At 50.9% G+C, this 27,811-nt stretch overlaps 1 long non-coding RNA gene across 1 annotated transcript in view; it reads left to right on the forward strand.

Moving 5' to 3' along the window:
- The first annotated feature begins 14,453 nt into the window (after window positions 1-14,453).
- The window catches only part of LOC115599954, a 91,033-nt gene continuing 77,675 nt past the window's right edge, over window positions 14,454-27,811 (forward strand). Inside the window, exons 1-2 of the long non-coding RNA XR_003988724.1 lie at window positions 14,454-14,510; window positions 15,389-15,484. This is a non-coding gene — a long non-coding RNA (uncharacterized LOC115599954). The remainder of the gene's footprint in view (window positions 14,511-15,388; window positions 15,485-27,811) is intronic.

The raw sequence follows: 27,811 nt of genomic DNA on the forward strand, positions 1-27,811 counted from the left end.
AGTAGATTTTCACAACTTTTTTTCATTTTTCTTTTTCTTTTTTAATTTTTTTTTTTTGTTGGTTTGGTTTTTGTGGGTTTTTTGGGTTGTTTTTTTTTTTGTTGTTGTTCCTGGTGGATTGGAACATGATTTGTTGCTTATTTCAATTGGCAATTCTATTCCGAGGCCTGGATGAAGAAATCATTGTACTGAGCTAGGGAAGGAAATGGAAATGAAGGAAATAGTCTCCCTGCATTTGTAGAAAAGTTGGCTCCTGTCTAAAGGTGCATTAGTTCCTCAGGAAACCAGGGCTTCATGTTTTTTGCTTTGACTGTGGCTGCTCCACTTGCAAATTTGGTAATTAAGGAAGTTTCATAGAGTGTTATAAGCCTTGGACTTTCAAGAAGTTGCAATCCTTTCTTTTTAAAGGTGTACCTAATTTAAATACAAAAACCTGCTCTAAGTAGAAGCCATTAGAGGAGATTAATTTTGATCTCCATCCTGCTGGCTCACTGCACCTCAGAGTAGGAAATGGGGAGCTCTGATCTGTGTGAGATCAAAGTTCAGAGGGGAAAAGGAAACTTCTTCTGCTCCCTCACCTGAGTCTCAGGGCCATCACCTGCCAAGTTCTCTGGCTCTCCAGGAAAGGGTAGATGGACATCCTCACCACCATCCAGGGCTGAAAGGAGAACCCAAAAAAGTCAGTGGTGAGGTGGGCAGCAGGCATGGAATGTCTCAGGTGCAGTGTGAACACCAAGGGCTCAATCCAGTTGCCTGAATCTGGATCTCCAGTGCCAAGTGAGACACATAATACTGGGATAAAGCCTGGTGGGCAGGACACAGGACTCTCAGGAGACATCTCATGGAGTGAAGGCCAGACACGGCCTCAAATATCTCAGCTAAGACAGGAGACCCTCATTTAGGCATAACCCTGAGGCCCTTGGGACTGAGCTAGAGCCACACTCCTCTTCCCTGAAGAGGGTTACCATGAGGATCATGAGATTCCAGTTGTTTTGCCTGCTCCAGGTCACTCTTCCCCTCTCAGGGCGAAGAATCCTGAAAGCTGAAGGACTCCAGGGGAGAAGCAGCTGGCTGGAGCTAAGAGAAATCCCTCTAGGACCTCTCAGCTACAGCAGAGCTTGTTGCCTCCTCCTCCCCCAGCCAAACCCAGGGGCAGGGCTGCATCCCCAGCAGCAGAAGCTTAGCAGGGTGTAGGGCTGAGGTTCTGATTGTTCCCAGATACCATGTGATACATTCAAATCCTTGGCAGAGTGGGGAACACGGGCTTGTGTTTGCCAAGCTCGGGGCACAGAGAAAGAGAAGGCATCTGAATCTCTGCCTCCCTCACCAGGGAGGTGCCACTCAATCATCTCCAGCTTCTGCTCCACAGCAGCAGCCATGAGCCCCCCTCATGCCTCCCTTCTCCCCTCCTGCCCCCACATTTCTTCTTCTTGTCCCTGCTCAAGGGCACCTTTTGCTACACCCATCAGGGAAGGTCCAGCCAGAAGGAGCTGGCACCCACCCCTTTGTGTGGATGAGCTTCAAGAGGGACCCGGGGCAGAGTTCTGCTAAGCTCTTTTTTCTCCTGGAGGCAAAATCCTCATTCCCAAAGCAGGCTGCAGCCAATCCAACCCTGGCCCAGAGCCTGGGAACAAGAGATGACTGCTAAACTCAGACAGCTTCTTCAACCTGGGGTGCTGCTCCCTGCCATTTCCCCCAGGGCCACTTTTGTGTCAGCATCTCCACCCCCAACAACCTGACCTCCCCGGGGTGGCAAAAGGGCTCTCCCTTGGCATCTGGTTGGCAACCTTCTCAAGATCTTCTTGCTGGGACAAGAGAGAGTCAGATGTTATCTGTGCCCCAGTCCACGGGGCACGCTGTGGGGCTGTGTCCAAACACCCATGGCAAGCTTTAGATGTCAGAGGCACGGTGCCAGGGGGAGCAGCCCAGAGCTCCAGCCAGCTTGCCACAAGTCTTTGAGATGCCAAATGCTCCCATAGACATCCCAGATCAGTCAGCACAGCTCCATCCCTAAAAGTCTGAAAGTCCCCCTAGACATGCTCCCGAGGCATCCCTGCTTTCCCTCAGAAGTTGCCTCTGGGATGACGGGCACAGCAACCAAACCCTTTCTGCCATCCCCATAGCAGCTGTGAGAAGAAGGTTTGCCTGCATGGGAAGGTTGCTCAGCTCAGGAGGTGACCCAGAGAAACACAGAATGGTTTGGATAGGACCTTAAAAATCATCTAGTTCCAAGCCCCCTGACATGGGCAGGGAGACCTTCCACTAGACCACAGAATCAGGGAATGATTCTGGTTGGAAAAAACCTTGGAGATCATCAACTCCAACCAGCACTGCCAAGGCCACCACTGCCCCATGGCCCTCAGCACCACATCTCCAGGCCTTGGAAATCCCTCCAGGGATGATGCAGACTCCAGCCCTGCCCTGGGCAGCCTGGGCCAGGCCCTGACAACCCTTTCCAGGGAGAAATTGTTCCCCAGATCCAACCTAAACCTCCCCTAAAGGCTCAGTATGGGGTTAGGAGATGCCACCTGTCCCCATGGGGGTCCTGAGCTTGCTGTGCCACCCTGAGCTCTGCAGCCTCTGCACTTGGCTCTGGAGTGGCTCTGAGCACAGTTCCACTTGGAGGGATCTCATCAGGCTCTGCAGAGAGTCACACAATCCTTGGGCTTGGAAAAAAGCCTTGGAGAGCATCAACTCCAACCCTTAACCCAGCACTGCCAAGGCCACCACTGCCCCATGGCCCTCAGCACCACATCTCCAGGGCTTGGAAATCCCTCCAGGAATGATGGGGACTCCAGCCCTGCCCTGGGCAGCCTGGGCCAGGCCCTGACAACCCTTGCCAGGGAGAAATTCTTCCCAAGCTCCAATCTAAACCTCCAGCTCAATTCCTCTTCTAACCATCCCTTGGTCCTTGGGAGCAGAGCCCGACCCCCCCTGGCTCCAACCTCCTCTCAGGGGCTTGCAGAGAGCCAGAAGGTCTCCCCTCAGCCTCCTTTGCTCCAGGATCAACACCCCCAGCTCCCTCAGCTGCTCCTGGGCAGACTTCTGCTCCAGACCCTTCCCCAGCTCCATTCCCTTCTCTGGACACACTCCAGAACCTGAATTTCTCTCTTGTAGTCAGGATCCAAAAAAGAACACAGTGGTTTGTTTTTTTTCTCCAGGTAAATACTCAAAGCTTCATCCAACCTGACCCTCAACACTTCCAGGAAAGAGGCAGCCACGATGATGAGTACCCTTTGTGTCCCTGCCACCAAAGGGATGAATTTCTGGAGGAACAGAGGGTGCCTTGTCCTGTACCCCTCACAGGAGCTTTGAAAGCCTCCTTGTTCTATCCTACTCATGAAGAGACGTCCAAGAGCATCTCCTAATTTCTGACCCCATCTCCACACCTCACCTCTGGATCCCTCTGCTCTCCCCAGCTTTCCTCATTTCCCCAGTTCTTATTTCCAGCACTGGATTCAGCTATTTCACATTCAAACCTTTGTGGCCTTGGGCTGGATTGTGCCTGCTGCAGATAGTCCTCAGAGAACAGAGCTGTTAATCTGTGACCAGATCTGTTGAGCACACACAAAAAAACCCATTTGCAGAGCTCAGAATTAATTCAAAAAATGAAACAAACTTTCCTGGAAGTGACGAGTGGCACAGTTGAACAGCAGGACCAAATTTCATGCTCTTTCTTCAACGAGGTGGAGCCTTTTTTTTTTTTTTTTTTTCTTCTCTCTCTTACAGCAGTTTCGTGGAATTATTTCTTTTCCAAAATCTGGGCAAAACATTGAGCTTTCCACTCGTTCTTGGAAATGGTCAAAGTAGTTTGGTTGAATCTTTCCAGAGAATTCCAGCCTAAGGCAGACATCTGGCATGGAAAAACTGTTGCCCAAACCATTAAAGTTTGATGAAAACACCAGCCAAACGACCAGGGCTTTACATCCTGGGCTCTGTTCTGTTGTTAATTTTGAATGTGTAGGAATTGCCCTGAGCATGGTCTGAAGATGATGAAGCTTTAGGGTCTTCTGCTCTAGGAAAAGGGAGGGGAGGGCATAGCCAGACGGAGAACAATTCCTGATTCTCACCAGGGACCATGGCCTCACTGCTGAGAACCAGTTTCAGCTGTGGATGGGTTCTGTGCTGTGGTGGCTCTCATCCAGGGAGATTTAGGATGAAAATGAAGCATCGTGATGTGCTTGTGTCACCTCCAACAAAGAGGCTACTTCAGGACTGGGCATTTTGTCCCTGAAACCAAAAACAGGAGGTGAAAACTTACGAGGAGATTCAAAATGGTCCCAGTGCTGGATCTGAAGATGTGGATGGGTCCTAAGAGCTCATGGGGCTCAAGCACATCTGTCCCAGCTCCTTGCAGCACCAAAGGAAGAGGGAAGAGCAAGTCCTCATCTTGAACAGCCACTTGGTAATTCAATCTGCAGAGATCTTGGCCTTCCCAAAGACACTGGAGAGAGAATCAGGTCCCCAGACCATGGCTGCTGACCCAAGGACCTCCATGGGAACATTGGGCTCATTTGCAAAGCTACCAACTCAGCAAGGTCAGAACTGCAATGGACACCTTGCTCCACAGGGGACATTCCTCTCCAAGGATCAAAAAAATGCTGCTGTGCTCCAGCTGTGTTTTATTCACTCAGGGCTCAGGTCAAACCTGAAAGACACCACCAAACAGAACCAAATTATTGTGATGTGACAAGTTATGGCCCATGATCTGGGCTGCTAAATCATTCCTCTGTGTGTGCTGTCCATGTGGTGAAGGAAAATGTGTCAGCTGAACTTGTCACCAGTGGTGTCTACACCATCTCTTCAGAACTGGAGAGAGCTTACACAGACAGGTCAGACAGGTTGGTAACTCAGGCTGCTGGGGTAACAGACTCAAGCACTGCCTCCAGATCTGGTGTCCCCAGCAGGAGAAGGACATGGATCTGTCGGAATGAGTCCAGAGGAGGCCCCAAAGATGCTCCAGGGGCTGGAGCAGCTCTGCTGTGAGGAGAGGCTGAGGGAGCTGGGATTGTTCAGCCTGGAGAAGAGAAGACTCCAGGGGGACCTCAGAGCTGCCTTCCAGTTCCTGAAGGGAACCTCCAGGAAGGCTGCAGAGGGACTTTTCCCAAGAGTGTCCAGCCAGAGGAGAAGGGGAAATGGTTTGAAAGTGCAGGAGAAGAGGTTGAGGCTGGATCTGAGGAAGAAGTTCTTCAGCAGGAGGGTGCTGAGACTCTGGAAGAGATTGCCCAGAGAAGCTGTGGCTGCCCCCTCCCTGAAGGTGTTCAAGGCCAGGTTGGATGAGGCTTGGAGCATCCTTGTCTAGATGAGAGGTGTCCCTGGGCATGGCAGGGATCTTGGAGGAGATGAGCTCTGAGCTCCCTTCCCACCTCAGCCATCCTGTGAGGCTTATTTTGATTTTAAGAGAAAACAGGATTGGTTTGAGGTGATGTATATCACCTCCTAATTTGGGTTGTCTTCTGGTACTCACCAGGGTGGTCACAGGAGCTCAGTTAACCTCTGAAGCCATCAAGTTTCAGCTGCATTGGTTAGGAAGGTCCTGCGACTGAGCCTTGACAGAGAGAGGCAGGGAAATTTTGCAGGCGCTGGAATAGCCACAAGAGGGGGATCACAGTGAATGCAAGGGATGCCGAAAACTGGGAAACATTCTGGAAAAGTACCTTCAGGGGTAACGATCTCCCTGCTCCAGCTGCTCTGCCTCTCATCCACCAACCAGTTTCCCTAACAACACCTGACACTTCCCTTCAAATTGCAGATGCAGAGCTGAACATCTCTTTCTGCTAAGGATTTCAAATACAGCCTTGGGAAAATACTGATGTTTGTTTTGGCCAAGTCTTAAATCTTAGTCATGCAACACAACCAAACAACAAAAAAAAGTTCTTTCTTCACTTATCCTGTGCCTTTTCAATCAGAGAATCATAGAATGGTTTGGGTTGGAAGGGACCTCAAAGCTCATCCATTCCCACCCCCTTTCCATGGTCAGGGACACCTCCCACCAGCCCAGGTTGCTCCAAGCCCCATCCAACCTGACCTGAGACACTGCCAGGGATGGGGCAGCCACAGCTTCTCTGGGAAACCTGGCACAGGGGCTCAGCACCCTCACATTCAACAATTTCTTCCTCATCTCCAACCTCAATCTCCCCTTTCTCTCCAAGTTTTAACCCATTTCCCTTCTCCTCTCCCTACCCCCCCGTGTCCAAAGCCCTCCCCCAGCTTTCTTGGAGCCCCTTCAGATATTGGAAGGTTGCTCTGAGCTCACCTGGGAGCCTCCTCTTCTCCAGGCTGAACAAGCCCAATCCCTCAGCCTGGCTTCCCAGGGAGGTGCTCAGCCCTCTGAGCATTTGAGTGCCTCTTTTATTACTGATCCACAATCAAACCCATGAATATCATGGATGTGACATGCTCCTAGGACTCAAGCTATCAAATAATCCCCTTTAGGTGTCATGGGGATAGGAGGAGGCTGAACAGCTCTGCAGGATCTGGTTGGGTTTTTTTTATTCTCCTCTCAATGGGGTGGCACACAGACACACCAGTCATGGCAAATGTCATCTTGGGTGTGATCAGCCAGGTTTTTAATTGGCTTGCAGATGTTGTGCCTTGGCCATGCATATTTTTTTCACTGAAGCTTGTGTCAGCAGGAACAGGACTCTACTAAATTTATCCCCCGTGCTCCAGACTAACTGCACAGGCTTCAGATGGGTATTTTTAATAGGAGGTAAACCTCACCCACAAACAAGTCTCTCATTTCAGGCCTACAAATGAGAGATTTTCCAGCCCAGTTTAACTTCGACCCTGCCCCTTCCTTCCACAAGCCCCAAATGAATGTTTTCCCCTGATTCCTTGGTCACTGTGTAAGTGAGATATCCTCTGGCAGAGCCTACGAAAGAGCTGGGGAGGAACATGGCTCTTGCCTATTTTGGCCACTTTTAGGGTTAAAGCCAGGATGGGGTTTTGTGCCTAAAGCAACATCCTTCATGCAAATGCCAGGACAACAAAAATTCTGCTGGGCTCTGAGGAGAAGCAAATGTCAAAAATTAAGTTATTCTGCTCAACTCACAAATCCAAGTAGCATGCAAATAAAGAGGAGCCATCTGTTCAGTCCCTCGGCCATTTCAAGTCAAGCATCCAGTGCCAGCTTCAGCTCCCACTTCCATCAGGTCAGCTCTGCTGGATGGATTCCACAGGAGGTGCTCAGGACCTGGCCCAGGACCTCCTCTCACCTCACAAGTGTCTGTAACCCCTCACATTCCTCTTGAGCTCGACTGCTGCTGAAGCTTTCAGCTGCTCAGAATGGGATGCAAGGGTTCCCTGCTTGCAGGCAGCTTTCTCAAGCAGGATTTTGGGGGTTCTCCTACTTCAGTTCCTTCCCTGCACATATCAGGATAGGTTCCTTGCTGCCCCGTGTTGCTGTGATGATACAACTGAGGAGCTGGTGCACTGATCTGAACTCAGATTTGGCTCTGGATTCAGTGGAACCTTTCTGCATCTCCAGGGACATCATCAGCATCATCGTGGCCTCTGAAGAGCAAGCACACTGGAAACAGAGACCCAAGGGTGAAAAAGAGGTGACAAAGTAAAAGGACACCTGGCCATACTGCAGATGGCCAGGTGGATGTGATGCAGAGGGTAAGCATTAGCTCAGGAGAGTCACTGTACCAGGGAGAGGTCACCTTGGCAAAGCCTGGCTGAGTAGTTTGAGCTCATATGTCCTCAGGGTCCTGAGGAAAGAGGGACTTTTTATAAGGGTGTGGAGTCGATAGGTCAAGGGATTATGGTTTTAAGATGAAAGAGGGGAGATTGAAATGAGATTTTAGGGAAAAAATATTTAAAGAGAGGGTGCTGAGCCCCTGTGCCAGGCTTCCCAGAGAAGCTGTGGCTGCCCCATCCCTGGCAGTGTCTCAGGTCAGGTTGGATGGGGCTTGGAGCAACCTGGGCTGGTGGGAGGTGTCCCTGCCCATGGAAAGGGGTTGGGAATGGATGAGCTTTAAGATCCCTTCCATCCCAAACCATTCTGTGATTCCATGATTCCATGACTGTGTTAGGTCAACCAGGTTTTCATCATCCCAGCTCTCCCATTTGGGAGACACATATTCCAGTTCCAGAAATGATGGCAAAAATGATGTCCTTGTGAAGCACAGTCCAGCACTGAGTCCACCTTGGTGCCTGAGCAGGTTTTACTTCCACAAACCAGGGGAGTCTGCAGACAACCAAACATTCTTCCTCATGGTGTACTGGGAGGACCAGAGCTGCAGGTGTAAGCAAGATTTCATATAATATGGAATGGTTTGGGTTGGGACATTGAAGATCACCTCATTCTAACCCCTTACATGGGCAGGGACATCTTCCAGGCTGCTCCAAGCCCCATCCAATCTGCTGCATGAACCTTAGGATGATGAGGGCTCTGCTCTGACAGGGGAGTTTAGATCACTGTTGAGTGGAGATCTCACAAGGCCCAAGAGGGTTGCTGCTCTCCCTCCTCCCAGATAAAGCAGCTCTCAACTCCCACCCCTTCCCCAAGGATCACCTCCAGGTGAGGACAATCCCACCCAAGCTGACAGAAACCCCAGGGTAACTCCAAGGGGAGTGAGTGGAATTAGGTAAAGAAAGTAGGAAAGAGTCTGATGGAGCTTTGTCATCTGTTGAGCTGACATCTCCAGACCAAAACCAGTCACCAGGTTACTGGAGCAAGACAAATAATTTTGCAATGATGGGAGAAAGACCATGAAATTTTTTTCAGATGAGCAGGAACACTCAAATGGGCAGAACATTGTGTTCAGAAAGTCCAACACCTCCACCACTGCTGATGGGGGTGGTGACATAAATTCAGAGAACAAGCATTTGGGAATTGAGCAGACCCTTCCAGAAACATGTTGGGAGTGAGGTTCTTCTCTCCTGCAAGTTGGAATTGGTTGCCACAGCTTGTTCTCCTCAATAGGTTCCTGGCTGATATCTGCAGACTGAGCTGTCTCACACTCTGCCCCATGCAGCTTGGACCTAGTCCAGACTGAGTGAGTCTTGATCCTGGCAGGAGCCCCACGCATGCTTTGGTGCCATTCCTTCAAACTTCAGGCTTAGGAATTTCCCTACCAGGGCCTTGCAAAGCTGGGAGGGAGAACAGACACAGAGAGACTGAAGCAACCATGACACACTTGCTGAGAGGTAGCATCTGGGGAGCTTTTTCCAGGTGAATCATTCCATGAGCTCCATCTCATGGCATATTAAGCAGTATGAATCCAGGCCTGCAAAAGCAGGGCATGTCTTGCTCCACAAAACCACCATCAACCACTTTAAAGTAACGATTTCCTATTGATTATGTGCATGAAGATGAGGTAGCACCCTTCCCCTCCTGACAATTCCCACACTCTCACTAACATTCCAAGCAAATGCCAGAGCTGAGCCTGCTCCAACAAAGACGAGTTACTTCTCTTAGGAAGGGAGAAGCTTGGCACCTCAAAAAAACTCTGGGAAAATGTCTGAGAGATCTCCAGTTGACCAAAGATGTCCATAAGTACAGGTGGAACAAATGTGGCAGTCAGTCCAGGGTGCCCACATCTTCCTGACCCTTCCTGACCTTCCTTACAGGAAGCTGAAGAGGAGGCAGCAGTGTGGCCAGGTGGCCAAGAAGGCCAATGGCATCCTGGGCTGGCTGAGGAAGAGCGTGGCCAGCAGGTCCAGGGAAGGGATTCTGCCCCTGTGCTCAGCCCTGGGGAGGCCACAGCTTGAGTCCTGTGTCCAGTTCTGGGCCCCTCAGGAAGTTGAGGAAGGAGCTTGAGGTGCTGGAGCAGGTCCAAAGGAGGGCAACCAGGCTGGTGAAGGGACTCGAGCACAGACCCTATGAGGAGAGGCTGAGGGAGCTGGGGGTGTTGAGGCTGGAGAAGAGGAGGCTCAGGGGAGACCTCATCACTCTCTCCAACTCCCTGAAAGGAGGTTGGAGCCAGGGAGGGGTTGGGCTCTTTTCCCAGGCAACTCTCAGCAAGACAAGAGGGCAGGGTCTCAAGTTGTGCCAGGGGAAGTTTAGGTTGGAGCTGAGAAAGAATTTCTTTCTGGAGAGGGTGATCAGCCCTTGGAATAGGCTGCCCAGGGAAGTAGTGGATTCTCCGTGTCTGGAGATCTTTCCAAAGAGCCTGGATGTGGCACTCAGTGCCATGGGCTGGGAACCACGGGGGGAGTGGATCAAGGGTTGGACTTGATGAGCTCTGAGCTCCCTTCCAACCCAGCCCATTCTGTGATTCTATGATTCTATGACCCTATAAACCACACGCCAAGGTCCTGAGAAGTCCAAGAGCCACAGAAGCTGCCTTGGGGAGGTAGGGAGGGAACGTGGTCTGGGAGCAGGGTGCTCACACAACACTCTCCCAGGTGCTGTGGGGCATTCAGGTTCAGTGATCCTTCCTGCCAAGGGAAGGTGAGCCAAGTGCCAAGGATGACCACAGCACGGGCTGTATCCTGGCTAGGCAGGATGTATTCCCACCGGATCTAGAGAGGGTTGGCATGGTCAGATGCTGGGAAAAAGGAGCTGTCAAGAGTCCCAGGAAAGGGGAGGGAATGAACTGGGTCCAGGGTCCACTTGGGAACAGCAGGAATAAGGCTACAGTGTAAGTCTGACAGTAGCCCAGGACACAGGACACTGGGTAGGACTACAAAGAGAGGCTCCTACAACACAGCTGAGGTGAGGCACAAAGCCCTGAGCTTAAGTGGAGCCTCTAAACTGATGAGTGAAAGATGCTTGGGAGGAGGTGAGGTTGCTCAGGGTAATTAAAGCCAATTATTGCACTCAGCACCCACCCTGACACATCCAGATGCCAAGAGGAGTGGGAAAAGTGAAGTTTTTATTGTATCCCTTCCTAATCTCAGGGCAAGGTCTTCTTTGCTTTGTTCCCATCTCAAGTTTGCCTGTGGCTGGGCAGGAGGATAAAACAATCCCAAAGAGATCCCAGTGGCACTTTCTGTCTGCTAATGTGTCCTGTTGAGAGCTGTCCTCCCTCGCAGCCTCTCACATGCTGTGTTGTTTGCCAGACAAAGCCATGCAGGGCTCCTCTGTCCTGTGTCACACACACTCTCCAAGAGGTTTTTGCTGCAGTCAGTTTGGATGTTTGGAAAAAAAAATCGAAAACAACAAAACAGCATCATCTCGATGGATCTTTGAAAACAGGAGCCTGCACTGAGGAGATCAGGGGGCAGCATCACGTTTTTCCTGTCAGTGTGCTCCGTGTGAGATGGTTGTTTTAAAAATAATCAGGTTGCTAACTTTGGATCTACAGAAGAAGATAAAACTTGTGAAGTTTCCAGAAGGGAAAATCCTCTCTGTCACCTATGTAGAGCTTCTGTAGCTGGGTGACATCCCTCCTCAGGGTGGGAAAAGGGCTGCTGGTCCTTTATGGTTGCTCACTCCTTGCATCCTTATAACAAGGACACAGAGCTCCTGGAAGATGTCCAGAGGAGAGGCACTCAAATGCTCAGAGGGCTGAGCACCTCCCTGGGAAGCCAGGCTGAGGGATTGGGCTTGTTCAGCCTGGAGAAGAGGAGGCTCCCAGGTGAGCTCAGAGCAACCTTCCAATATCTGAAGGGGCTCCAAGAAAGCCGGGGGAGGGCTTTGGACACGGGGGGGTAGGGAGAGGAGAAGGGAAATGGGTTAAAACTTGGAGAGAAAGGGGAGATTGAGGTTGGAGATGAGGAAGAAATTGTTGAATGTGAGGGTGCTGAGCCCCTGTGCCAGGTTTCCCAGAGAAGCTGTGGCTGCCCCATCCCTGGCAGTGTCTCAGGTCAGGTTGGATGGGGCTTGGAGCAACCTGGGCTGGTGGGAGGTGTCCCTGCTCATGGAAAGGGGTTGGGAATGGATGAGCTTTGAGGTCCCTTCCAACCCAAACCATTCCATAATTCTCTGATCCTTCCTTTCCCAACCCAGATGATACAGAGCACTCACATCAAGCAGAAGCTCCCTGTGGTTCTTTGGGGGGTATCCCCACATCCTGCTTCAGCTTCCTGTTGGGAACACAGAGTCTTCCATCAGCAGAGAAAAGTCATAGCAGCTGCTCCTACACTTTCCAATCAAAACCTTCCCCTTAAATCTGAAAATAAAATACTTCCATTGAAAACAGAGAATTATGGGGTTAAACTGGGCATTCAGAGTCAGACTCTGAGTGTTTCCTTGAAAACAATTGACGAGTTTACTGACCCCACCACAGAAATCCTGGAAAACAGCATGCAGATAGAGGGGAATTTTTTAAAAACATGCACTGGGAGGACACCCCAGCAAACAGCTGATGTTGAGGGTGAAGACTCAAGTACTCAAGGTTTAAGCTGACTGGATTCTTCCATGACTCAGCATCGTGCCAACTGTACTGGGGGACTGGTGGGAAAGCAGGGAAGCCCGATGATGGGGTAGGCTGCCAGATGAAATAAAAAACAAATAATATCTTGAAGATCCCAAACACCCCAAACAACAGCCTGCCAAAGCAAACAGCCACAAAAAAACCAAACAAAAACAGAAAAACAACAAACCAAACCTCACAACTCCTGCTGTCAGGACCTTGATATTTCTCTTTCTTGTTTTAGAATCACAGTTTTTGGGACCAACGTAGAGAGGAGAGTGGCTGCTATCTTGGTTTTATGGCGTGAGGAGGATTTAGGTGTGTTTTTCTCTGCAAGTCAGATTTTATTCCCTCACAGCCCAACCCTGAAGAGGCTGAGGAGTGCTGTGGGATCATCTCTCAAGTTTTGTCAGGTTAGTTTCAGGGGAGGTGTCAGTAGAACAGAACACAGGGCAGCTGGCACCCTAAGCTGGTGATCCAACACCAAAAACGATGCTTGGGGGAAAGTTGTTTGGGGTTTTTTTGTGTTTTTTCTTTTTTTTTTTTTTTTTTCAGAAGAAGAACTTTTTATCTTAAATCTCCTTTCACAGAACCCCAAAATGGTTTGGGAAGGGACCTTTCAAGTCCATCCAGTCCAACCCCAGGGACATCAGAACTGCATCAGGTTGCTCAGAGCCCCATCCAACCTGACCTGGAATGGTTCCAGGGATGGGGCATCTCCCACCTCTCTGGGAAATCTGGAACAGGGGCTCACCACCTTCATACATCATTTATTCCTTTTATCTAACCCTTCCCAGTTCACTGGAGAATTCAGATGGACAATAGCAATTAAGAAAGGCTTCTGGATCTTCTGGATCCCTGAGGCGCCTGGTACAATGCCCTTAGATGTGTCCCATTCCTCCTGGAACCTCACAGCAGGATGATGATGTTTGGGCAGCATTGCCACTGTATTTTGGGTTTTTTGGGGGGGTTTATTTATTTGCCTGGAACTACCTGACAGTCCAAGCAGACCATGCAGCCAACCCCCTCAGCGTCCATGAAGGACGGTGAGCAGTGGCTGGAAGATGGATGCCGAGGACCTTACCCCTTTCCCAACACCACCGACTTTCCCTCAACTCTTGGACCGGCTGCGGGCCAGGTTCTCCCTCCGCTCCCTCAGGGGGTGCTGAGGGGATCATCGCGACGCCACTTCCCGCCGCCATTCCTCCTCCCCCCCATACACAGAAACAACCCCAGTGGCCGTCCCCTGAGGGCGGTGAGGGGATGCGCCGCGAGGGGATGGCGGCGGATGGTCGTGAGGGAGGCGAGATGAGGGGATGGCGGTGGATGGGCGAGGGGATGGCGGTGAGGGGCGGGCACGGCATGGCGGGTGAGGGAAAGGGTTTGGGGGGGGAGCCGGGGGACAGCCCCTGAGGCGAAGGGCAGCGGGCACCCCGCGCTCCCCTCCGGCAGCCGCAAGCCCCGCCTCTCACCTTCCTATTGGCCGATCCGCCCAGCCCCTCCATCCCCATTGGCTGAGCCGCACGTCCATCACCCGCGGTTTGTTTGGTCGCGTGGACCTGTCAAGCCCGCCGCGGCGGCGGGAGGGGAGGGAGAAGGAGGGAGGGGAGGGGAGGGAGAAGGACGGAGGGGCGGGCACCGCTCTCCCCCCCCCCCCCCCCTTTTCCCTTTCGTCCCCCCCCCTTCTCTCCGGTCCCCCCCTCCGGTCCCACGTGGCAGCGCCCCGACGGGGCGGGTTGGACGGCCGGGACCCCCGAACAACCCCCCCTTCATCTTCCCGGCGGGGGTGGAGCGGCGGTGGTTGAAGGGGGGGGGGGTGTGGGGGGGTGTTTGTGAGGAGCGGCGCTGAGGGGAGGGAGCGAGCTACCGACATCCGGGCCCTTCGCTCACCGCCGGGAGCCGCCGCCGGGAGCCGCGGGTCAGCGCCGCCTCGGACGGGGCGGGCGGCTGCCGGCGGGCAGGTGGGTCCGCGGCGTTTGCCCCCTCCTTCCCGGCGTCTTCTCCGACCATTCCTCAGCTGACACCCCCTTTTTCACTCCTTCCTCCTCCTCCCTCCCCCTCCGACACCTCTCCGGGGTGGCACCGCTGCTGCCCCGTCCCGCCCCGTCCCGTCCCACCCCATCGGCGGCGGGGATGATGTTCCCCCCCCCTCCCCGCTCTCTGACCGCCGGCGCTCGCTCCCTTGTAATTCCGTGTTAGGCGGTAAGTTCTCTTATTTAATATACATATATATATATATTTAAAAGCCACCTTTCCTCCCACTCAGCACCACCGCAATCCCGTACCTGGGCGGCTGGGGGGAGGGAACGGGGCTCGGGGTTCGGGAAACGGGACTGTGTTCCCCCCCACCCCCCCATATCCTTGGCACCTCCTCCCGGGGGTCCCCTCTTCATGGGGCTACGTCCCCCCCACACACCCCCCCCCGCTCCCCGGTACCGGTGCTCGGTTCTCCCGGTGGGGTGGTACCACCGGTGGGTCCCCGAGCTGCGGCAGCATCAGCCGCTCTCCCCCTCACTCCTGTCTTACAGGTCTGCGGTTACTGTCCCCTTCCTTTTCTTTTTTGTGGGTTAATTTATTTTAATTTATTTTATTTTTATTAATTATTCTGTTGATTAATATTCTGATTCAATTTTAATTTTTTTTTATTTATTTCGGGGGGGAGGGAGGGAAGGGATTGTGGTCGAACTTTCGCTGGAGTTGCTGCTGCTGCTGCCTGCGGTTGCTCACCCCGCAGCCAACGCGATCCCGAGCGCTTTGCTCAGCTCCCGCTGACTTACGAGGATCAGCTTTTAATTGTAATTAAGACAATTAATCGAGGGTGACGCCAGCCCATCCCATCCCTGCTCTTCTACACCTTGCGCTGGGGACAGGGACCCTCTGGATCGGTGTCCCCCATCACCTTCCTGGTTCTGGGGGAGCCCTGGGGTGGGTTTAATCCCGGTTATTTATCCATCTGCTTCCCCGAACCCGAGTGAACTCGGTGGCGGTCGTGGGTTGTGCGTGGGGGTTATGGTGGCACTTCGGGCGAGGCGTTCGTTGTCCCCCTCAGACGCTTCACGCTGTGTCATCCTCTCACTTAGGATTTTTGGCTGGCGCAGGATTCCCCCCACCCCATCCCGGATAACCCCGTGTCCCGCCTCCCCGCCGGCAGCACCCAGCCTGGGCGATGCGGTTCGGTACGTAGCAGCCACAGATCGGGACTTTCTGCCCTCCCAGCTGGTGGGCTGGAGGAGCGGGGCATAGCGGGGGGGCTGGCTGTGTACCCCTGGCCCCACTGCCCCGGGAACCTGTGGGTTTGGAGGTGAGAATCCCTGGGATGTGCTCCATGAGGCTATGGGGAGCATAGGGTGGGGAGTATGGGGTGAGCATCCCTGGGATGTGCTCTGTTGTGGTGTGGGGAGAATGGGGTGAGCTTCCATGGGATGTGCTCTGTTGGGGTGTGGGGAGTATGGGGTGAGCATCCCTGGGATGGGATGTGATCCATGAGGGTGTGGGGAGAATGGGGTGAGCATCCCTGGGGTGTGCTCTGTTGGGGTGTGGGGAGCATGGGGTGAGTATCCCTGGGATGTGCTCTGTTGGGATGTGGGGAGTGTGGGGTGAGTATCCCTGGGATGTGCTCTGTTATGGTGTGGGGAGTATGGGGTGAGCATCCCTGGGATGGGATGTGATCCATGAGGGTGTGGGGAGAATGGGGTGAGCATCCCTGGGATGTGCTCTGTTGGGGTGTGGGGAATGTGGGGCAAGGATCCCCAGGATGTGCTCTGTTGGGGTGTGGGGAGTGTAGGGCAAGGATCCTCGGGATGTGCTCTGCCTGGATGCAGGAAGCCGTGGGGTGAACATCCCTGGGATGGACTCAGTGTGGGGTGAGGTTCTCCAGGATGTGCTCAGCTCACACGTAGGGGGGAAGACGGGGTGAAAATCCCCGGGATGGGTTCATCCTGGGGTGAGCATTCCCGGAATGCGCTCAGCCCAGCTGCGGGGACCGCGTGGGGTGAGAATTCCCGGGATGTGCTCAGCCCGAGGGCGGGAGCGTGGGGCGAGCTTGTCCCCCCATTTTTCCGCCGGTGTGGGTTGCTTTTCCCCATCCCTCCCTCGCTGCTGGCAGCTGTCCCTCACATCCCCCGATGTCCCTCCCGCTGTCCCCTGGCCGCACACACCGTGTGGCAGGAGGGGGAGCTCTCACCGCGCCGGCTGAACAGGACGGGGAGCGGTGCCGGTCCCGGTCCGTGCGAGGTCTCGGGAGCCCCACTCTTCCCCGAGGAAAGGGAACCCCCTTTCTCTGACCCTCCCTTCTTTTCTGGAGCCTTCACCGCAGCTCTCTCCTCCCTGTATCGTGCTATTGATTGCTGAGCTGAACTTCCTCCCGAAATCATTAAAGCTTAAAAAATTGATGGCACAATAGAGCCCTTTATTAGCTACATAACTTTTCTGGTTTGCTTGCTTACTCTTCCTTTTTTTTTTTTTTTTTTTTTTCCTTGTATTCCTTTTTATTGTTATTTAATCACTACGCTCAGATTCGTGTCCTTTATCCCCACAAGATCAGGACAATGTCCCTCTTCCACCCCACCTCCCCATCAGCACTGCTGTGCTGTGCTGTTTTTTAGGGAAAAGATGACAAAGAAGGAGTAGATGCACACAGGATTTTTTTTTGGCTTTGTTTTAACTTCAGCCTCGTCTCCTTGCAGCTTCCAGATAGGTCTATTTGTTTCTGCTCTTACAAATAAAAAAAATACTTGAATGGGGACTGCAATATTTTATTCCCTGTGGTGCTCATCCCTCAGTGTAAGGGCGGCTGAGTTCTTGCTTGGTATTAAGTTACCATTTTAGTAACAGTTGAGTTTTCCTGAAGGAAAATCCCTCCGGGCTGGCTATTACCATGGCATTGTATAACCCAGCAGAAAGATGGATTACCTGGATGGATCTCCTCCAGCATGACTTCTCCAAAGTGACAGATTTCAGCTAATTCATCCCTGCTTCTGTTGCAGTCGTCGGGGTGGGTTTTTATACAGCTTCTAGGAAATATTTGCAGTTATCTCCCTGGCTCGTGGTTGTAAATACAGGCACTGGTTTTCCAGATGGGACTGTTGGCAGCAGCATCCTGCTTCTTACAAAGCCCCAGCTCCAGGAGTCAAGTCAACCCCTACCAGTTCTCCCTTAGCAGAAAAAACAGGAACTTTTTTTTTTTTTTTTCCCCCCCCCCCCTGTTTCTCATTGTTTGCAGAGGTTTTGAGGTGTCCTTTTGGCAAGATGAGAAAGAAAGAGGTAAAAACGAAGCGTGCATTTGTTTATGTGCGTGTCTGGGTGTAAAATTGAACAACGTGGTGTTGAAGGCAATATAATATTTTGTTGAAGGATCCCTCAGTGATCCCATGCTGGAGGAGGGAATGAAAGTCACGTAGAGGGGACACCATCTCGCTGCGTGGCCTTGGGCCTCTCATTTATCTTCTCTGCTGCAGTGTCAGTGTCTCAGGAGTGTGGCTGCTGGTGCTGCCTGCATTTTCTGCTTGGCCCTCTCTCACTGCTGCACGTTACCATCCTCCCCCTCATTCCCATGTGTCTCCTGCACACTGTTATTTTTCGGGACCTGGGTGCTGCATCAGAGTGGAAACCCTTGGGTGCAAAGCATCCCTCCCCCAGCACTTTCTTCCTAGAGCAGTGGGTGCATCACTGTGTTCCCTGTTGTTCAGCTTGGTTCTGGGTGATCCTGACCGCCCTGTGTGGCCCCTCTTTGTCTTGGCTGTGGAGTATTGCACTGTGCAGCTGCAAATGATGAGGCTGTAAAGCAGGACTAGCTCAGAGGGGTTTGTATTTGCAGATGACATCAAGCTGAGTGGTGCTGGTGACTTGTCTGAGGGACAGGATGTTGTCCTGAATGACCTGGACGAGCTTGAGAAGTGGGTCCATGAAATTCCAACAAGGCCAAGTGCAAGGTCCTGCACATATTTTGGGGCAGTCCCTGGTACCAACACAGGGGGACCTGGCCCAGCAGCAAGCAGGGCCATATCAGGTTGCTCAGAACACCATCCAACCTGACCTGGATGTTTCCACTGTCCTGTTGCTACAGACCCTGCTAAAAAAATCTGTCCCCATCTTTCTTTTAGGCCACCTTCAGGCACTGGAAGGTGCTCTAAGGTCTCCCTGCAGCCTTCTCTTCTCCAGCCTCAACAACCCCAACTCTCTCAGCCTGGCTCCAGAGCTGCTCCAGCCCTCCCAGCATCTCCAGGGCCTCCTCTGAACTCACTTCAACAGCTCCATCTCCTTCTGGGCTTGGGGACCCCAGAACTGGACCCAGCACCCCAGGGGGGTCTCCCCAGAGTGGAGCAGAGGGGAGATTATACCATATCAGAAGGGTTGGTGTTTACCTGTGCAGGGGCTTTGCCATTTACCTGAACCAGGTGCCTGAAAACATATTTAGGCAGCTAAATCTCTGCTTCCTCGCTCACTGAGAGCATCCTGGCTGTCCCAGGGATCATCCCACCACAGCAGCACATTCTCCTTGGCAGTGAGGACTCTCTGTTCTCCTCTCCTGCCACGCTCCAGAAGCTTATACAATTTTTTTGGCTCTTTTCCCTGGAGTCATTATTCTGGGTAACATGGTTTGTTTGTTTATGCTTTTTGGTTCTAATCGTACTTTTTTAAAAAATTATTATTATTTTTTTTATTGTGTCTGAAATGCTCCAGGGCTTCCTTTTCCCTCCCCACTCCCAGATGATTGTTTATTAAAAAAAAAAAAAAAAAAAAAAAAAGGAAATATTAGAATTAAGAAAAAAAAAAAAAAAAAGGAAATAGTTTGGTTCTGTAATGAATGAAGTTTGGCTTTTCCAGAGAGGATGTGGGAGAGAAAAAGGAGGGGAGGAAAAAAATAAAAGTGGCAGGTGTGTTTGGAGGGAAGGGTGTGCCCTGCCCTATATTTTAAGCCCTGCTGGGTCCGTGCCACTTGTTTCTCAGTGCTCTGGTGAAAAGGGATCTGGGTCTTGCTGTGCTTTTCATCTCCCCATGACCAGCTCAAAGGAAAACCCCCCTACTTCTTCTGAATCTGTTTCATTTATTTAATTAGACCTCAGCTCTCCCGGGTTGGGAGGAGGTGCTGTGGCTTGTTTACCTAAGCTGGTTGGTCTTTGCATTTATTTATTTTTTATTTGTTTTGGTGTCGAGGAGGAAGGAGAGGGTGAGTGGGGAGCTGTGGGGCTTGCCAGGCTCCTGGGTTTCCTTTCCAGTGGATCTCCAGGAGCAACAGGAGTTGGTTGGAAGAGCAGAGACTCAGAAGAAAGGCTGAGATGACACTCCCTCTTTCTGGCAGCAAGCAGAACCAGGAGCCAGCTCTGCCTCTGTTGCTGATGGTAGGAGAATTCCCAAGCAGGACTAGGATCTTAAAAGACTTTGGAGATCCTGGTGCCACCTTTGGCTGCTTTGCTTTGAGGTGGTTGCCCCACATGCATTCAGTGGGGCAAAGAACACAAGGCCTGGCCACTAGCCCACATCCCCCTGGGCACGGGTGGGCTCAGACCACCAGATTGTGGCCGTCCAGGGTCGTGTGTCTTGGGTTATTGGGTTGGGAGGGACCTCCAGAGAGCATCAAGTCCACCCACCCCTTGTGCATTGCTGAGCAGGAGCAGGGCTCACACGCTGCCTCGGGGCACTTGGATGTGGAGAAGGGGCTGATAGGATCTCATCCTGCTGGTCCAGCACCAGAGCACGTGTGGGGTGTGCTGCTTGTTCCTGCAGGGCTGCAGGTCCCTGGGGTAGGCAGGGAGGCAGGTTGTCCCAGCTAGGACAGCTTTATCTCTGGATTTGCAGAGGTGTGAGGTGATGGGTTTGAGTTGCTCCTATCAGGGATTTGTCCTGGTTGTGTCTGAGATCATCATAGAATTGTAGAGTGGTTGGAAGGGACCTGGAGCTCAGCTCATCCAGCTTCTCTGGAATTATTAAAAAAAAAAAAAAACAAAACCAATAAAAACAAGTCATAAAAAAAACAAACAAAAAAGCAGCAAGAATTACAAAGAAAACAAGCCAACAATGAGGAGTTTCTCAACAGTGGTACCAGCAGGTGAATGACAGGATGGCTGAGGCTGGAAGGGAGCTCAGAGCTCATCTCCTCCAAGCTCCCTGCCATGCCCAGGGACACCTCTCATCCAGACAAGGATGCTCCAAGCCTCATCCAACCTGGCCTTGAACACCTCCAGGGAGGGGGCAGCCACAGCTTCTCTGGGCAATCTCTTCCAGAGTCTCAGCACCCTCCTGCTGAAGAACTTCTTCCTCAGATCCAGCCTCAACCTCTTCTCCTGCACTTTCAAACCATTTCCCCTTCTCCTGTGGCTGGACACTCTTGGGAAAAGTCCCTCTGCAGCCTTCCTGGAGGTTCCCTTCAGGAACTGGAAGGCAGCTCTGAGGTCCCCATGGAGTCTTCTCTTCTCCAGGCTGAACAATCCCAGCTCCTTCAGCCTCTCCTCACAGCAGAGCTGCTCCAGCTCCTGGAGCATCTTTGGGGCCTCCTCTGGACTCATTCCAGCAGATCCATGTCCTTCTCCTGCTGGGGACACTTCTCTTCTTATGGAGATAGGGCTTCTGTGGTCTTCTTCCAGCTAAACTTTAAGACTGGTACTCTGGGGACTGGAATCTTCCTCCTGTTCACTCTGCTGGGGTTTTCCTTGGGATTTGGGGACATCATTTGGTTTCACCTCCGTTCCCTACCAGCGCCAGCTCTGATGTTTCCTTTGCTCCTCCCTGGTCTGTAGAGCTGGAGCTGTCTCTTGCTGCTGTTGTCAGGCTGCAGATTGGTAGCATGGCCTCGCTTCTGGCTGACACCTGAATGAATTACTGCAGTCCAAATAAATAAATACATAAAATAAGAGTGTTTGTGAGAGCCACGGGTTGGAGCTCAAACGTTTACGTGGGACTGTTTGGTGCCCAGGCATTCCATAAACTCTCACATGCACATAAAACACTGCTCCCAGGCTTCAAGGCAGCATCAGCTGCTTAATGACAAAACTCCACGGGGGTTCAGGACCTGAAATACAGAATTACAGCCTCTGCTTGGAGCAGCAGGGAAATCCTGAAGACCACAAGCAGGATGAACCCTATTAAAAACGGGTCAGGACACCCCCTGTGAAGGTGACGTGGACATTTTGTTTCTGTCTTCCACTGGGGAAACCAGCAGCTCTCTGGCTTATCTGGAAGTTGTCAGCTCTGCCAGCCAAGCATCTCCAAGAGGAACGTGGATCCTTTTGGGTTGTAGGGTGGAAAACCTTGAAAACCCTAAGGAACTTTAAAGGGTATTGATGTGCTGAGAAAAGTGATGTCTCCCAGTCCATGGTGGCTGCTGCTTGTAGATTTTGGGTCTGGAGCAGATGAGATTCAGCAGTCTGCAGGATGAACTCCAGCCTTGTAGGACCTCCTGGGCACTGTTCCTGGTGGAAGGAGCCTTTCCAGTGCTATCTGAACCTTCTCATTGCATCAGGTTTAGCAACACACAGCAGAGAAGGAGGTTTGGAGGAAGGAGCCCTCTTTTTTCACTTTAATCCCCAAATGACATTTTTAATTTATTCATTGTCTCAGGCCTCCTCTTTTCTCCAGGCTCTGCCTAGCACAAGACCTGAAGATTTGCATACTTGATCAAATCTGATGGGAGTAACCAAATCAGCATTAGCACATGTATGGACCTCAAGCTAATTGGCAGGTGATGAACTTCATGACTACAATGAAGATGAGCCCTTCTGGAAAGCATGTTGTACCTTGGCACAGGGACAGGGCTAAGAAGCCAGTGGCAACTCTGGAATAGAAATCCCTTTGGGGGATTTATTTTTAGGTTGCCTTGCTCTGTGATGAGCACACCATCAAAGTAAAACCAAAAAAGGGTGGGCAGGAGAATGGTGACCTCAGTTAGGCCAGCAAGGAGGTTGAGGTTTAACAACCAGAAGAGGCACCAAAACCTGGGTCCAGCTTGAGAATTAAGTTCCAGAAGTTAATCAGGGTGATGGGAGATAAAACGTTGGGGGTGTTCATTGTTGCTTTCAAGCATCTTGATTGTCAATTAAACAGAGGAGGGGAGAAGCTTGACTGATGGCAGTCACTGAGGTTGCTCAGCAGGGATTTGCAGGCAGCATTGTTATTGCATTGCTGTCTGCCAGCAGCACTCCACTTGTCAAGCCTTGCCTTTATGAATCCTCCTTTTGGGGGTTGTTTTTTTGTGGATGTTTGCAGCTTGGAGTATAATTTTAAGACTGGAATTTGGTACTGGGGGCCTTGATCTTCGCTTTAACCCAAAGGCTTGTGCAGATGTGGAACCGGGGATTAAATGAGTCCCTGATATTCTGTTTTGGAGTTGGGTCCCCCCCCCCCCCCCAGAAAATAAATACTTCTTGGTCAGCAGAGAAACTCTAAGCAGGCAACGAGCAGCAGGGTTCCTTTAACATTCCCCATTCCAAATGATGAAGCAAGAAATGAGCCCTTTGCTAATGGGCAATTAATGTGGTGAGGCAGGAATTTCCCAGGTTCAGGTTGCAAATTTGAAGTGACCCGTTGTAACGACAGACTTCACAAAATAAACATCCACTCTGGAATTAATAGCAGCTCACCAATAGCCCATTTTATATATTCCCCTCCAACATAAGAAGAAGAGGGTGTAAAACCTCATTTTTTCCTATATTGTTGCAGCTTGAGGATCTCACTTCAGCAGCTTCATTTTGCACATGCACTTACCTACCCCTGCAGGCACCCCCTGTGTTATTTTTTGATGCCTTTTTAAATGTCTTTTATTATAAACTGAGCTCACAACACTTCCAAGTGTGAGTGATTTTATTCACCTGGCTGGTCCATTGATTTCAGGAGCAGACTTACTCCAGGGCTGCCTGTGTGGGGTTATTCTAAACCCTTTATCTTTATCAGGCTTTGAATTGTAAAGAAATGCCTGTCCATCCTTGGAAAATCTCTGCTTCCTCTTGTTTTCAGCATGCAATCCCAGGTGAAAGATAGTGAGAAAAGTAAAAAAAAAAAACAACAAAACACAGCATGTTTTAAATCTGTGTTAGTGTAGGGAGAAGCTGGGAGGAGGAGGACGTGGGGTCCTCACAGCAGTTTCTGATTGAGTCACCTTCTTTGCACCAAATGTTAAATACTAGAATCCCAGACTGGTTTGGGTTGAGAGGGACCTTAAAAATCATCCCAATTCCAATCATCCATGGTCAGGGACACCTCCCACCAGCCCAGGTTGCTCCAAGCCTCATCCAACCTGACCTGAGACACTGCCAGGGATGGGGCAGCCACAGCTTCTCTGGGAAACCTGGCACAGGGGCTCAGCACCCTCACACCAAAGAATTTCCTCCTAAGATCTCATCTCAATCTCCCCTCTTTCAATTTGAAGTTAAATGTGGATCTGGGACTCGTTTAGACACACAGGAGTCATTAGCAAAGTACCATCAACCCTATCTGTGGATTAATTTAGGGGGTTGGCATCTCAGGGTTGCTTATCTTGAGAAGCTCTTCACACCGTGTTCCATGTCAGATTTCCTTGGGCTGTGCTTGCTGCAGAGCTGGGAAAAAAAAAAAAGCCAAACCAACAAACCCATTAGAGCTCTGTGGCTAAGCTGAACTGTGGCATTGCTTGATTTTAGTGTTTTTTTTTTTTTTTTTTTTTGGGGGGTGTGAAATAGAGGAAAAATAGACTTTTGATTTTATAACTTAAAAACTGGGGAAGATGCTGCTGTGCCAAGTGTTGAGTCTCCCTCACGCAGCTATAGATGGGTGTGCTGTTGGGATTCTCCTTCTCTGCTCAAAAGTGTTAAAAAGAAAATAAATCACCCTCCCCCCCCCAAAAAAAAAAAGAAAAATCAGAGAAGGAAATCAAAGTCACCTTCCAGTCATGAATGAGTTTCCTCTGGTGCAGCATCAGGGGCTAAACCTCCTCTGACTTCCCACTATTGTTGCCCAGAGGTGTTGGGTGAAAGGGACCAAGGTGTGAGGAGCAAGGGTGGGGGGTCAGGGTGCTGGTAGGAGGATTTTTGGGATACAGCATTCCTTCCCCTTCATCCCAGCTTGCATGAGGCAGTGGTGCCTTCCATGGCAGGATGAGTAGGGACCTGTTCACCTTCCCAGCTGCTGCAGAATCATCCTCCATGAGATGGTTCTTGGGGGCTTTGTTTTTTGAGTTGGAGGAGCAGCTGGTGGGTTATGTGTGAGTTAACAGCAGTCCAGTTCCAAGCCTCCTCTCACCCACTGGTCTTGGTGCAATTTTGGCCCTGGTTCCTATTGTCTCTCCTGGTTCTTCCCAGTTGCTTGGCAACCAGTTAGTGGGACTTAGTCATTCCCTGGTGCTCCTGTCCTCCTCCTTCTCCTCCCTGCCATATTCTGCAGGAATAGGAATGTGCTACACAGCTGGAGGGGCCCAGCATAGTCCCAGTCCTCTTGCAACTTCTGGCTTCCCAGAAATGGGCTCCCAGCTTGCTGGGCTCCTTTCTTTGGGATGAACTCCAGGCTTTAACAGTCACTCGAGGCAAAAAACCCCGAACACCACTGCATGAAAAAGTGTCTGCTTGTCCTTTGGATCCTCAGCTCCAGGAGAGGACCTGGGGAAGGGTGAGGAGCAGGGTCAAACCCTTTGCTCTCTGTTACTCCAGATCCATTCAGCCCTCATCCTGCAGGGGTGACTTCAAACTCATCTTGTTGGGACACTTTTTGTCCTTGGTTATTGCTTCCTTGGCTGGATCCTTCCAGGTGAAAAAAGAGTTTGAAGAAATGTGCTGCCTCCCAGGAGTGGTTTCTTCTCCCTGATAACCTTCTCAGAACTTGGGAGAACGTGTGCTGTGGATGAGTGTGGATGAGGAAGAGTGTTTCCATTGCATCTTTTGTCTGGGTGTGCCAAACGTTGCTGGAATTTCCAGGCAGGCTGCTGATGTGCCTGCATGGGAATGGGAGGGGTTCTCCATGGTGTTTAGTTTGGAATTGGGCATCTTCCTGAAAAACGTGCTTCATCTCCAGTATCTCCTGTGGGCTTCATGAGGCCCTGCTCTTCAGGTTGAGGAGAGGTTAGGCCATCCCAGAGGTCCCCTAAAGGTAATATCCTGGGAGTTTATTGAAAGCTGTCTGAGATCAGGGAGTGTTTTTATCTTGGGCTTGGGATGGAAGGCCATGAAGGAGCTGGAGGATGATCTGGAGGTTGGGAGCAGAACTTGGGAGACATCCCCGTCGGCTGAGCTGCTTATTAAACCAGGAGATTGCTCCATGATGAGGCCTGAATTTAGAAACTCCATGCATGCAAGAAGGGAATCTAATTGGCCAATTGCATACTAATTCATAGTAATTACACATGCAAATTAGCAGCGTACTTTTGCATTCATTTCATGCAGACATTTGTGCCTGCAAAATGCTGGGACAGTTTCATGCCAGCTGGCGTCTTGGGTAGGGACATGATGGGGATCCTGGTGGCAGGAGAGGTGCTCATGACATGCTCAGGCACGAGAAGGAATCTGTTTTTTCCATGATATTTCCAGGGCTGTGTGTTTCCCTGCCCCTGGAAAACTCTTTCACCTCCAGCTTGGTTCTTTGGATGGTTGTGGAGCAGAGCAGACATGCAGGAGGGACATCCCTGGAGCTGTTCCAGGAGATGCTGCTTGTTTTCTTCTTCATATAAAAAGAAATGCAGCAATGACCCAAGGGCCTTTTTCTTTTGGGTTCTTTAGAAAGCAATTAGACTTTTTAATCTCTTCCAAGTGTGTCATGGGCTGGAACCTGCATAGACCTGTGCCTGCTTCATTCCCTCCTGCTTTGCCTGTCTGAAGAAGCCACATGAGATGCAGTTTGCTGCCTCTGTTATCCAGAACCACCGTTACTGATCTGGGTTGTAAATCTCAAGCCTCTTGTTTTGTCTTTGGCTTCATAGCATCCGTGTGGCTTTACTTTGTCCTCCTCATCTCCAAAAATGTTTCCTGATCTCTGTCTGTGTTTGCCTGCTTAATACCTACGTGGTTTGGTGGTGGGCAGTGAAGATGCTTTGATATTCAATCTGCCATACCCATGGTACCATGTTACCTGTTACCATCGGGGTTTTCTTCTTTAGGCAGGCCCAAAGAAACCCCAAGAACATTTTTAGGCACCTCTCACCACCATATGTAAGGCATAGGCTGCACTTTGGTTTGTGTTTTGTATATATTAGAGGGATACCTTGGGAATCCAGGCTGCTTTGGTTGGACTTGATGATCCTGAAGGTCCTTTCCAACCTTGATTCTGTGATTTAGAGCCTATCTATGGGGGCTTCAGGAGGAGCAGGATTTTCTCTAAAATACAAATAATAATACAGCTGTGGTGGTGATTTTTAAGAGTCATCTCTGTTGGAGTCCAGTATTCCTCAAAACAATAAGGTAAAAAAGGAGTCCCAGTTCTCCAAAGCTGCAAATCCTCCATGTGAATCTCACATGTCACAACACTCTGTACTTTAAAGGCACCATTTCAGTAAAGCTTAATATTGCCCCACCCAAAATTTAGTCTTAGGTGGTTTTGCAAGGGGCAGTTACTTATTTGGGAGAGGAAAAAAAATCCCAAAGTTTTGCTTAGAGCTCTTAACAAAGTGGATCCTCGTTGGGAAGTGTCTTGCAAGTAGTGAGCGTTTGGAGGAGCCTGGGAGGAGAACTGGTGGGCAGTGGGCAGATGTGGCCTGTAAAAAAAGCCCACAAACCACTTATTTTTCTTCTGAATTGGTTTTCCCTGCCAGACATCTTTCCTTGGCTTGCTCTGCCTCTTCTTGTGCTCCACCATATTTGAGCTGGGGAAGGGTCTGGAGCAGCTGATGGAGCTGGGGGTGTTGATCCTGGAGCAAAGGAGGCTGAGGGGAGACCTTCTGGCTCTCTGCAAGCCCCTGAGAGGAGGTTGGAGATTGGAGACAAGGGGGTTGGTGTCTTATCCCAAGGAACAAGGGATGGGACAAGAGGAAATGGCCCCAAGTTGTGCCAGGGGAGGTTTAGATTGGATAGTAGAAGAAAGTTCTTCACTAAAAGGGTAATTAAACACCGGGCCAAGCTGGTGGTTGAATCACCCTCCCTGGAGGGCTTTCAAAGCTGTGGAGATGTGGTGCTGAGGGTTTAGCAGAGATTTGGTGGAATTATGATTGGACTCAGTGATCTTCAAAGATCATTTCCAACAAGAATGATGCTGTGATTCTGTAGCAGTGCAGTCCTGGGGATGGATTTGGCAATCACCATGGTGGGGTCAACAAATGATTAGCACCCCCAAAACATTTGCACTTTCACTTTCTGCTCTGAAGCTGGGTTTTTTTTTTTTGTTTGTTTGTTTGTTCTGGTTGGTTGGTTTTTTTGTTTTTGGTTTTTTTGGTGGTTTTCAGGGATGGTTTTATGTGGTTCCAAATATGCAAACACTGAGCCCATGGAGGTGGTTCCATGCAGCCTTTTGATGTTTCTCCAGTGCTCCCTGCATCCTGCTGGCCCCAGGGCCAGTGGTGCCTTGGGTGGCTGAGGTGGCTCATGAGTGTCTGGTGACTCAGGTCCCAGGGGACACTC

The sequence above is a fragment of the Calypte anna genome, chromosome Z, assembly GCF_003957555.1.
Source record: "Calypte anna isolate BGI_N300 chromosome Z, bCalAnn1_v1.p, whole genome shotgun sequence".
Lineage (NCBI taxonomy): Eukaryota > Metazoa > Chordata > Aves > Apodiformes > Trochilidae > Calypte > Calypte anna.